The sequence below is a fragment of the Lepeophtheirus salmonis genome, chromosome 1 (assembly GCF_016086655.4).
Source record: "Lepeophtheirus salmonis chromosome 1, UVic_Lsal_1.4, whole genome shotgun sequence".
NCBI classification, from domain to species: Eukaryota; Metazoa; Arthropoda; class Copepoda; order Siphonostomatoida; family Caligidae; genus Lepeophtheirus; species Lepeophtheirus salmonis.
Genome location: NC_052131.2, coordinates 29,611,002 through 29,623,708, shown reverse-complemented (window position 1 = coordinate 29,623,708; position 12,707 = coordinate 29,611,002). Strand labels below are relative to the sequence as shown.

Below are 12,707 nucleotides of genomic sequence, written 5' to 3'. Positions count from 1 at the left end.
AAATATAAAATAAACCTATTTATATAACTACTTATATCAGATTCTAGGTATGTAATCCCTTGATTACATAATTTTATTCCAATTAAAAAAAAAGGGAGTTACCATGCATTTATCTTAACTATTCTACATTGCTAAGTGTTATTAAGTGTCGACTTACAGACATACAAACTTTGTTTAAATATTATAGATATGTATTTTCCTGTTCTTTACTTTTTCACTATGGTACGCACCAGGGAGTCTGCAGGATTATATATTTATATTTTTCTTTTTCGGGGAAAATCTTCAGCTATTCACAAAAAATTAACTTTTTTTGAAAAAATTTCAAAAATCCATAGTTGTTACAAAAAAATTAAAAATATTTAGTTAAATACATAGTTGTTCACAAAAATTAAATTTTTATGAAAAAAAATTTAAAAAATATACAATTTTTCGAAATTTTTTTAAAAATAGCTATAGATTTTGAAATTGTTCTCAAAAATATTAAGTGTTGGAAATTTATTTTATGATTTTTTTCTCCTAACCTTTCATTTTTGTAGACACTAATAAAAAATATTCCAAGAGATAAGACGGATCTTGGACCTTGATCCAAAATACCTGGTAACTGTATGAGTAACTTGTATTCTCAAAAAATATCCCAGACCCAAACTGGTTTAAGCTACTCAAACTTTTAAAGATCTTAAAAAGCTCATAGTTTTCCTTAATAAAGATAAGATGGTTCTTGGATCCGGATCCGAAATACTCGTGTACGATATAGATAAATTTGTATTATTAGAGATCCAGCATCCGAAAAGGTTTTGGGTATACTAATTTTAACAGATGTTAAAGAAGATCCTACGGATTTTTCAGATAGTATAACATAAAACTTCACCCAATTAAAAAAAAAAAGAGATATTGTATATATATCGAATATACTATCTCTATTTAACTCGATGAATGCTTGGAGCGACATCTACAGAAACAGCTTCATAGATTGATTTTTTTTCTTTTTCATAACCAGAATTTATTTCAAAGATTTTTAAATACTGAAAACATAATACAGAATGTTACAGTTTGCTAATACAAACATATAAAATACACACAAATATTAATAAAAATATTCAAAACCTAAGCTTAATTGTATTTAAAATCCAAATATAGTTGCTTAAAACATTTATCACGCCCCATCAAGGTTAAAGCTGAATGCCTACATGACGTAGATGTAGAACTAAATTTTCACGATCCCTGCGTGTTATATATTTTTTCATGGGAGATTATTATAAAAAAGTCCTGTCTGCTTACTGAGTCTCTGAAGCGTTCCTTCACTAGCTCTCCAGGAGTAAAGTAAGCAGGTTTGCAAACTTAAAGCTGTCTCTCTTTCTAAATTGCAGAAATAACAATTAGGGCTATTTTATAGGTATCATGATACCTCCAGTGTTCCGGTCACTACTCGATACGCAAACCATTACACAGATGAAGTAAAGGTATGATCGGCGTAGCTCATATAGGCGTGAGGAACAGAAATATCAACGTTTCTGCGACTTAATACCCCCTTTACCACATCCAATTACGACTGTAACCATAATCTTTGAATAGATTTAATACTTATGCTTTACAGGATATCATTTAAACAAGGTAGATTGAAAGAGTTAGAACTTACAGAAGATAAAGGCAATCAAAGAAATTATCTTTTATATTGATTTTAAGTTGTTTACTATTTAAGAATAAATTTATGTTTTTAGAAAAAAAGAACCTTTTTAACCACTTCCGCAATAGCTAAAAATAAACGTAAAATGACAATGGTTGAGTAGAATGATCATTTTTATTGATGGCATCTATTACTACTTTATATACATGCATACATAGTTTCCATTTAAGGCAATAAAATAAATGAGAAAAAAACCAAGCAATCCACATGATTTATAGGCTTGGAACAATACATAAAATTTTGTAGCATGGCAAATGTTTGTATATTTTGCGTATTCTTGCAAAATTCAAAATATGTTGATACATATTATTACAATGTTTTTAAAATGCAAAGCACTGCTGAATCCCATCATTCAATTTATTACTTAGTTTTTTGTGCTTTAACCTTCTGAGGGCCAAATTATTTTCCGGAAAAATTTTAAATATGTATTTAACATTAATATGAGTCGTTTATTATATAGCTGGGATAAAATTAAAAAAAAAAAAGTTAATCATTTTTTTTATTGAAATAGAATATCAATAGGAGCGACCGTAGGATAAAATATTTTTTTTTTGGAGGGGCATGGTTTTTGGAATTTTTTTTGAAGAAACATTTTATAAAAAAAAAAAAATTGAAAAATTAAGATGAAAAAAAATAAATCAAATATGAATTTTTTTGGAAAAAAATTCCAAAAATCTATATCTTTTCTCAAAAAATTCCAAATTCCAAGGTTGTTCACAAAAAATTTCAAAAATTATTTTTTTTTTATAAAAGTCTTTGTTATTTATACAATTTTTTAAAATTCAGCTATTCACGAAGTTTTTGTACAATAATTTCAAATTTTTATTTTTTTGTAAAAAAATTACAAATATTAAATTTTTTGAAGAAAAATTTCCAAAAGTCATTACTGTTCTCAATATATTAAATGTTATGAAAAAGAATTTCAAAAATCCACGGCTATTCACAAAAAATTTCAGATGTTAAATTTCTTGAATAAAAATTTCAAAAAGCCTTAGCTATTCACAGAAAATAATATTTTTTGAAAAAAATTTGAACAACTACATTTAATTTCAAATATTGGATTTTCTTGTCAAAAGGAAATAGGCTCTACTGCCATTCCTTCCAATGTAAAAAAAGGTACAAACCATTATGTAGGCCGTTTTTTTAGATGCTTTAGTATATATAGAACAGTACGCCACTACTTCAGTTGTAAAATTTTTGTTCTGCAAGTTGTTTTTGCTTATATTTACATTTGTTTAAAATGGAACAAATATGTTTTAATGGTCCTTTTAACATTAAAACAGTGGTCACTGACGTTATATACAGTCACAGTTCATGAGAACGTTTAATTTTATTTTTTTATCCTTTGAAAAATATTTTAAAAGTGCAGAGTAACTAAAATAATATATATACATAATTGTAAAAATATATAAAGTTTGAGTAGTGCAATAATTTTTTGTAGTTACAATCTGAATATTTTCTTTTTTAATTTTCCTAATCTGTTATCGTTGAAGAGAGAACGTATAAGTAAAATGTAATCACTAGCGCATAAAACAAGAAGACTAACAATGAGGATTTACTGTGGAGTGATAGTTGTAAGTTCTTGGTGGACTTGGAGTAGAATTAAGGATATACATCGGAGTAACTCCTACCTATGTTCTTGGAAAATAGGGATTGTAATTTCTTGGTGGATTTGGAGAATAATTGTGGATATATACTGAAGTCATTCCTGCCTTTGTTCTTGTAAGATAAGATTACGAACAAACGTGATTTTTATGGAATTGAGGAAATAAAACTCAAAAACAGCTTATAATATGTTTATATACTATATTTAGCTTTATTCTTTATTTGACATGTCCTCCTTCACAAGCAATAACAGCCTCGACATGCAGTGAACAGATTGGCAGCTTTTGACTATGAAGGTAGTACCCATGGCGTATCACGCTGTCATGTAGCATCTGGGACGCAATCCAAATTGGAATGAGAGGGGGGGGGCAAACATTTTAATCCAAGACCCCAAATTGCAAAGTCCTGGGGGTTGAGATCAGGGCTGAAGGAGGGCCAAATAGAGGCAATGGAGACGTCAGCCATGTTGCTGCAAAATATTTTCTGGTTTTTCTCGGATGATTAGGACTTTAAGATACCATAGGCAGTATGGACGGATACGCCAACGGTCTCTGCAACCATCTTTACTTCAAAGAAAACAAAAAGGCAGAAGAGATTGTGCAAGCCTTGCCTTTTTTTTGTTGCTCCGTATATATTTAGAGACATGGTATAAAAAAACTTGTTCATTTTTATTTGAGCTGTCGTTTGGTTGTGTAATGAAATCCCCCCAAATAGGGTATAAAATCTTAATTAAATAATACTGCAAGCTTGAGGTCCTTACTCCATCGTAATAAAGATAAAACAGTATCGAAATACCAATACCAATTGTGGTACCAGTAAAAAAAAATTGATACCGTAACAACACTATATATACCTCCAACATGATGTTCCTTTCGGGCCATTATAACGTAATTTGTGATGACAATCAAATATCTATATATTAAATGGAAAAGTCTGTGTGCTGAGCATTAGTCCACTTTATAAATCCTAAGCTCCTTCTCCTGCGCAGTTACTAATTTTGAGAGTAAACTCTCGCTCCCGCTCTTTTTTTAAATGAATTAGCGTGCACTTGCTCTCTTTTAAATGAATTAGTGCGCTCCCGCTCAATTAAAAATAAGCAGCGCTCATTTTTTCGCTCGTATAGGAGTATTTAAATTTGACATCTCTTCATGAATTCAATTCATTTCCGAAATTTATATCATATACGAGTATTATTTACTCCAAAATATAAAGAGAAATAAGTTACAATAATAAAAAGACCAAAAATTATATTGTAGATTTAAAAAATCGATAAAATGATTTGATTCATTGACAAAAAAAAATTTTCTCAAACTTTTAATTTTTTTATGTTTAATGGGAAGTTCAAGTGTTCTGTGCGATTTGTGACAAATCAAATTTTTTGATGTTATATGTTAAGATGTAGAAACGGAAAAGTACAACAAATTTTTATAAATGACTGAAAATTTGAGCGATTTTATCGTTCTTCTAAAACGGCGAGTGCACTCCTGCTCTCTCTTGTTATTCAAAACAATAAGCGTGCTCGTACTCAAGAATTTTTAGTAGTGCAAGGATCAGTACGCAATTGAGCACCCCCTCATTAATGCTTTGTTGTGGGTGTGTCCTGGAATCATGGCCAAACTAATTAATGGATTTTGCTATAAAAATTCAAGTAGCTTTTTCAGGCCCAAATGATGGTTCTGGTAAATACCTTTTAGGCCTTCAATGCCATGGCGTCATTAAAATAGTATCTTTGTAAAATTCTAGGAATGATTCTTGCTGGATATTAGTATGTGTCCTTGCACAACTTTTTTAAAGCAGATTATAAGGTTTACAGAAGAAAAAAAAGAAGAAAGAACAAGACAAAGGATTTTCCACAATAATATGAAGATGAGCGAACAACCGTTCAACTGGAATATTTATTCTTATCTAAACCATATAATGTCCTTTTAAAAAAGTGTGCAATTATGCAAACCAACATTTAGCGAAAATAATTCTTAAAATTTTACGGTCTTTAGTTTTTCTTTAATATGAAGCAAAAGAGTTCAGAATGGATTTTAATATATTAATGTCCAGGGCAACACATACTCTAGTCAATATAATATCACTTTATCCTATGCTTTCTCACGAAATACTTTCATTAATATCTTGAAAATGAATAGAATATACAAGTATAAAGGAAAAATATTATTTATCAATTAGGATGGACTTACTAAGGATACTTAATTAAGCTTCATCATCCATTAGGGAAAATCCCTTGGCCTAGAGCTGAATCTATATATAATATAGTCTAATTAATCTTCTACTAATTGAGTCTATTTCTTTTCTAATGTTAAATGAATATGATATAGGACAATTTTTCTCTTATGTACCAACTCAAACTATTTAATATTAAAGTTAGATATAAGAATTATTGTACATAATAAATGCGACATGTGGAGAGAAGTGGGGGGCGGCGGCGATTGGAATGTAATATATAAAAGTTTTGTTTCAATGACACATGCAAAAAAAAAAACCAAATTTATTGCATTTTTGTAGAGAAAAAATACAGTTTTGTAGTTTTAAAGAAAATAATAAGTTGATACTTCTAATTAATATATTAGGTTCATTCAGAGCATTTAGATGAGGCCCAAAACAATAAACCAAGTAGCGAAATGTAGACCACGTGAACAATACTTGAAGAAAGTAGAGGTTGTAATTAATGCTATGTTGGTTCTTATATAGGATAGAGGAACACGGTACAGTCTGTTTCCGTTAAGTCAATTCCCATTTGTCTGTCTTTGAATAATAGAAGAGAGGGGTAAAATCAAATTCAATTTTAGCCTAGCTTTTGGGATGCAAAATGATTTTTTTAAACCTGCCCCCCCCCCCTCTACATACAAACTTACTTTATCGCACATGAATGTGTATTTTTATTTTTGTAATAAGAAGAAACTGGCAAATGTCGTGATCATTAAAGCCTTTTTATGATTAAATCAATAGTTATATCACGTTTCGAGTTTATTGAGAAACTTAAAAAAAATATTTTTGCATAAAGAGTAGAGACCAGTATTCTAGTAAAGTCCATCTCTTCTAAGTACTCGGGTATTCGATTCCAATTGCTTCTGAGTCAGACACTAATCTATGAAATTGAAAAACTTCTAATCAGGACTTGAGTATTACAGGTGTACTATAGACTAAGTGTCTTAGACGCAAAAATAGGGGCAACAACCACCTTACTCGCATGTAACTGATGCAGACGAGAGTAATTCCCGATATGTGGGGGGTTGAAATTATCTGAATATTGAATGATCCTATAACAGATAACTTCATTGTAGATATTGCCTGTAATGGCAAATAATTTCTTGAGTTAATTTATCTCCTTCGTACAAAGGAAAGGCTTCTGAAAGTGAACAAAGTAATATTACTTTGACCATTAATATGGTCTACTACATTATATTTCTTATCATAGATGAAAATAATATTATCCCCTCTGTTAGCTGTTATTATTATTATTTCATTCTTGAAGAGAGAACATCGAAGCATAAAGTAAATCAACGAGTGTGTGCCTATTAATGAAGAAGGTTAATACAGAGGATGTGTTAAGGATTCTTAAGGTTAAGTACTCGTTGGACTAGGAGTAGAATTGAGGATGAATATAAGTTTAATTCTTGTCCATGTTTATTTGCTTCTCTCCTTCGTCACAGCTGCTTAGAGTGGATCTAGTGAAACGTCATGGAAACTAAACTGTATTGTTTAAAACATTCTTTAAATTATTAGAATTAACATGCTAATTTTCCATTTATTTTTTAGTTAGCGCCAAGTCATCTTTTCTACGACTCTAACCATCAGTTTCAACCTAGTGTTGGTATAACGGGTATCCTTTACAAGTTTGCCTACACGTCATAATGTCTCTTTTTATATTGAAATTGGAGACAGCGATAGAGGACAGTTGAAATTCAATTCTTGCAAACTTTTAATAATAAGGAAATAACTTGGGTAGGACAAGCGTAGAGACGCAAGGTGTAGAATATATTCAGTCATGAACAAGAGAAGTTAAGCAAAACATATATTGACGGATAAAGAGGTGATGCCTTGCGATTATTTCGAGTTATTCGGTTTAATAGCACTACGAAAGGTCACGAAATTGTATGGAAGGTCTCCGTGTGTGGAAGGGGATACTTAAATAAAGAAAATAAGCATTCCAAAATAAATTCTACTACCCTTCTTGAGTCAATATATTTTTAACTTCTTGTCCCTACGCTTGACGTACAGAAGTTATTTACTTAATATTAAATATCTTTTGAAAAAAACAAAAAAAAAATCAAATATTAAATTTTCTAAAAAAAAAAAAATTAATACTAATAATTCGGGGGGCTACATCTCCTGTGGGCGGCTCTGTCAAATAATGAAACGTCATGAAGCTAAGTAGATGTCCTACTAAAGATTTTTCGAGTTGTGACGATAACTAAACTAATTTTCATGTTTTCTTTTTTATTAAGGCTCATAAACCCTTATTTCATATAATATAAAATATGTAGGTAGAGGAATTGAGTTATAGATATCATAAATAAACATTTTAATTTAAAATTATTCCCAACCTGAAGAACGGTTGTGACCGTGTTGCTACACGGCATTAAAAAAGTTTGGGCAATTAATAAAACATGATTAGATTTAGTAAAACTGATAAAAATAGAATATGACAAGTAAAGCGTGCATTAATAACAAAACAATTAAAAAATATCAACAACTAAAACCTAAAAGTTTCATAAGATTTAATAATTATTTTCAAAGTGTTCCAATATCTTGCTGATATTTTACGACAGTATCGTACCAAATCCACTCCATATTGCCATTCATGATCCGTCACATTTGGAATCCTCAAAGAGAAGGCTGAGTATCAAGCTACAGCAAATATAAAAATTGATTGTAATTCTTCAGCTTCCCGTGGTTGATAGGGGCATAACTTGTTTACAATAAGGTCTAAGGCATTAGATAAAGCAAAATCCAATGCTCTAATATTATCAGAAGAAGTCCTTACTATTGATACTCTAAACTAAATCTAATTAGTTTATTAGATTTATCTCAATAGTAAAAGGGATACACTTTATCTATAATATATAAATCCAATTAAATAACTTTTTTTGTCACGTAGCTCCAATAATAATGCTTATTAAAAATTATGAACAGAGGCTCACATAGACAATTTTTATTATTACTTTTCCTTAGAAGTTATTCTTCTTTGTCAGCGTTTTCTTAATGAACTTCATCAAGAATGAAAAAAGTTTTGTTGATGATGATTTGTTTCTCTGACAGTGATTTGATGAGTTTCCAACCAAGAGATTGAAAAATACATTCATCATTTTGAAGTTACATATATTTATATTAATATAGCTTTTTTTAAATTTTAAATACATACATACATGAATAAATCGGAGCAATTTTTCAGCAAATACATAAATAAACATTACAGTTTATACTTATTGTTCCATGATAGGATCTCAACTTGTGTTCAAAAAATTAATTTAAAAAAAACAACAACAGTAAACAAGAAAATTAACAGGCTCGATGAATATTTGTTGAAATGACTTAAAACATTTTTATAATGTTTCTATGATTACAGGTATCAAAAAGCAGGAACGGCTTTTTCTAGTTGGTAATAGGAACACGAATTTTTATTTTCCAAAGCATTTGTCATTATTTTTTCCTTCTTGAAAAGATAATATCCAAGCATAAAGTACTAACAAGTGTGTGGACTCATGAAATATAGGGACTAAAAGTGAGGGTTTGCTTGGGTGCAGTAAGAGTAATAAACCTTTAGACCTCTTCAAATAAACTATGTATACAAATAACTTTGATTTTGGTACTTGGATATCCCTGTTGCAAGAGCCATTATGATTTATTGCCAATATTTCTCAAAAATACTGCAAAATTCGTTATATTTTGGATTTGTTTTCATTATTGCTACTCAGAGGTTAATGCTATAACATTGAAAGTGGCACCAAATGAAAGCTCAGATAATTTTCTTAAATTTTGGGTAAACAAATAAATACTTGAGAAAATTTTAAATATCATTAGTGCACAAATATAGTGCACCAAAAATATTTAAAATTTTCCTATTTGATCCGTATGTCACAAATATATGTATTTTTACTTGTTCAATGTGTCAGATACAAGATTTGGAAAATATGTAAAGACGACGTCTCTGGCTAGAAAAATATTTCTAATTTATATTAAAATAACATATTTATTATTTAAGGGTTACACTGAGTATTTGTAAAGTATTTTCTAAATTGTTTATAAATTATAGGTATTAGTTACTATTAATTGATAAAACTTAAAAGTTAACACTAATTTATAAGTTTAATCCACACGTTTGAATGGTTTTCTATCCGACCTCTATAGTTTATAATGCATAAATAACACTATACAACAAAATTCAAGTCTTGGAACGCCTGCTCACTAAAACTGCCCCTTTCAATTACTTTATAGTATAACTAAAATGAAAGAATAAACCTTAAATTGCAACTTCAAAAGATTTACTGTAAGGAAAATCGATTTTGATTGATTTTTCAGGTTAAGTTACAATTGAATAATAAAGAATATTTAATAAATGAGCAATATTTAAAAAAATATATATATAATTTACTCGATTACTTGACTAATTGTAATAAGAATTAATATTTTAAAGACAAGAAGTCTAACCGGAATTTAAATATGTTTCACATCTAATGTAGTAGTATTAGTATTTATTGATTAGATGTAAGTTATCTAATCGACTTATTTATATTCCATTTTTAAGCTTTTTCTGCCTCTAAAATATTAATTACTTTTTACAATTGGTCAAATAATCGACTTAATTTTATTAAATTTCATAAAACTTAAATTTTTATTAAAATTGAATTTTTTTATAAAGCAAATCTTTTGAAGTTGTCATATAAGGTTTAATCTTTAGTTTGAGCTATGATGTAAAGCAATTGAAGCATTTCGTCACCATTTTGTATGACTAAACATATTTTGTAGAAACTCTATTCAAAATAACCTAATTTTTTAAAACATAATTTCAAAATAGGTTTTATAAACCCAACCTACAGCAATTGCAATTTTTAAGATCATTTTTGTGTTGTATGGCTTAAATAAAAATAATAATTGTGGGTTTAAGTTGGAGGGCAAAAATGCGTTGGCATAGTGAAAACAAAAATGTGAAAGGTTTTTCTCCAGTTTTTAGTCAACAAACGATGGGTTTTTAAATGTTTTTTTTTGAAAACTTGTTCGTCTTGATTTATAACTTCATCATCAATTATGTATCAAACATTGTATTCCTTTCAGTTTAGTTTACAATATGTGATGTCAGTTTAAAAAAACAAAACCAGACTTTATACATACACGAGCATATATTATCAATATAAAATTGATTTCTTAAAAATTAAAATTCAGAAAATGGAACTTTCCAGCAAAATAAATATTTACTCTTGGAAACTTTTAACTTGATATACAGTTGTTCAATAGGTAAAGTACCTTTATTGATCGTGAAAGTAAAGGATGGCTATTAAGTAGTTTCTAAAGTACATTTTTAAAGTTAAAAACTACATATATTATTCTTCGAGAGAGAAAATTCAATGTTAAAAAGTAAATAACAATATACTTCGCCACTTGAATGAGGTATGCATATATATATATATTTTTTCAAGTCACCCGTTATTATGAACTCCAATTCGATTCTAGAAAGCTTTGCTGAATCCCATATTGCAACAATGAAATCCAATGCTCCAAATTTTCCGGCATGTATGATGACGAAATTGCAGAATGTTTTTGTTTTGTGTGTTGAAATATACATATACACGTTTAAATTAGTAGCCAAACACTCCCATGGAGTCAACAAAAAAAGAATTCAAGATTAATACATTTTCAAAGGCAGGATACAAGATTTCTGTTGTGCTTATTTTGGTGAAAAATGATCTTGATATTAGCCATGCTGATATCTCAAAGAGGACAAGGTTCGATAGGAGAATACTTGCAGAGTTGATGAAGGCCCTGGAGGAGACCAAGGACAACAGGGTAGTGATCACAAGGATGGAGTGTCCTAGCACAGGAGGAGGATCGTCTTAGTTCCCCTCCCCCCCCTCCGAATCCGATGGATTAGTTTGTACGAAGCTATCTTGAATCAGGGACTTCTTTGTGGTCGTCAGACCACAAAGCAGTCCCTGGCCAATTCTACTATCTTGCCAGACGGTCAAATGTGGCTTTGAGGATAATGTCCAAAGTAGTGGTAATGTTTCAGACAATGGTGGCGATAAAGTTATACCTTGTATTCCATATCTCAAGAAAAGTGGCCCAGGTCACGGTGGGTGAATTTAATTTTAAAGAAGTCATTCAAGGAAGACTAGAAACACATAGAAGTGAAAGAAAAAGCGTGCATGGGCAAGAAGAGGTGAAAACTTCTAGGCTAAATACTGAATATTTATGATCTATTAGTATATAATTTTTAAATAAAAATTAGTAATTAAAAAATGATATGTTAAACAAAAATTAATATATATTTTTATAAAGAGAGGCTTTGTTATGAGTCACCATTTGACAGTTCAAAATCGTAATTATCTTGCATAAATATTAAATAAAGACATAATACAGTTAAACTAAAATAATGTTAATGCTGTTCCAACTAGAAGACGTTTACAGTTTAACTACTTTTCTATGTGTTTTGGTGGGTCTTCCTAAGGTTCTTTTTAACAGTACTTGTAGCAGTATTTTTGCACATGACATTATAGAGAATTACAATAGTTTTTTGTATAATATGAATCCACTCATGTCCTTTTTCACACTTTGACCTCAATATTGCCTCAATATCTGTATCAGAACTGTTAAGTATCCTCCTGACAAACGTAGAGACAAATGTTGGTTTTGGATTTGAGGTGTTAAATAGGCAACGCATATCCTCGTCAAGCTTAGAAATAAAATTTCTAGAGCAAATATCCCTAAAAGCATTAGAGGAAGAGCATGTCCTAAGGGGTCGAAAGATTTCATCGATATACAATTTCAATGAAACATTGTATTTCAACCTTTTCAAAGTTTGGAATAGAAAAGAAGATCCAGCAAGGTCAATATTGTTAACCACAAAATAGTCATTTCGTTGAAAACTGTTAGATACTTTTTTTAAATTATGGTTTGTGTTTCATTGTTAGATTAAACACAAATCGGGGAAAGAGAACGTCGTGGCCGACAGCATGTCGAAACTGATAGCTCCAGTAAGATCTGAAATGTTTCCCCTCCTTAAAGAGGTGTTACAAGAACAGTTTTCAAACGACCCTCGTAGTCCGGATTTTAAAGCAAGGTCTTTCGTCTCCAAGAAGTTTGGAAGTGGTATTCTAGTCTGTTTTGGGACGGATAAAAATTTCAAAACTATAGTGTCGTCAAACAAGTTGCGTCATTTCTTTTTTTGTATTTACCTGACGGTCTTTCACAT

General features: G+C 29.9%; 1 protein-coding gene across 2 annotated transcripts in view; it reads left to right on the top strand.

Annotated features, from left to right (window-relative positions):
• Window positions 1-12,707, top strand: part of LOC121127151 (FMRFamide receptor) — a 176,322-nt gene that overhangs the window by 89,986 nt on the left and 73,629 nt on the right. The gene's annotated exons all lie outside the window — the stretch shown is intronic.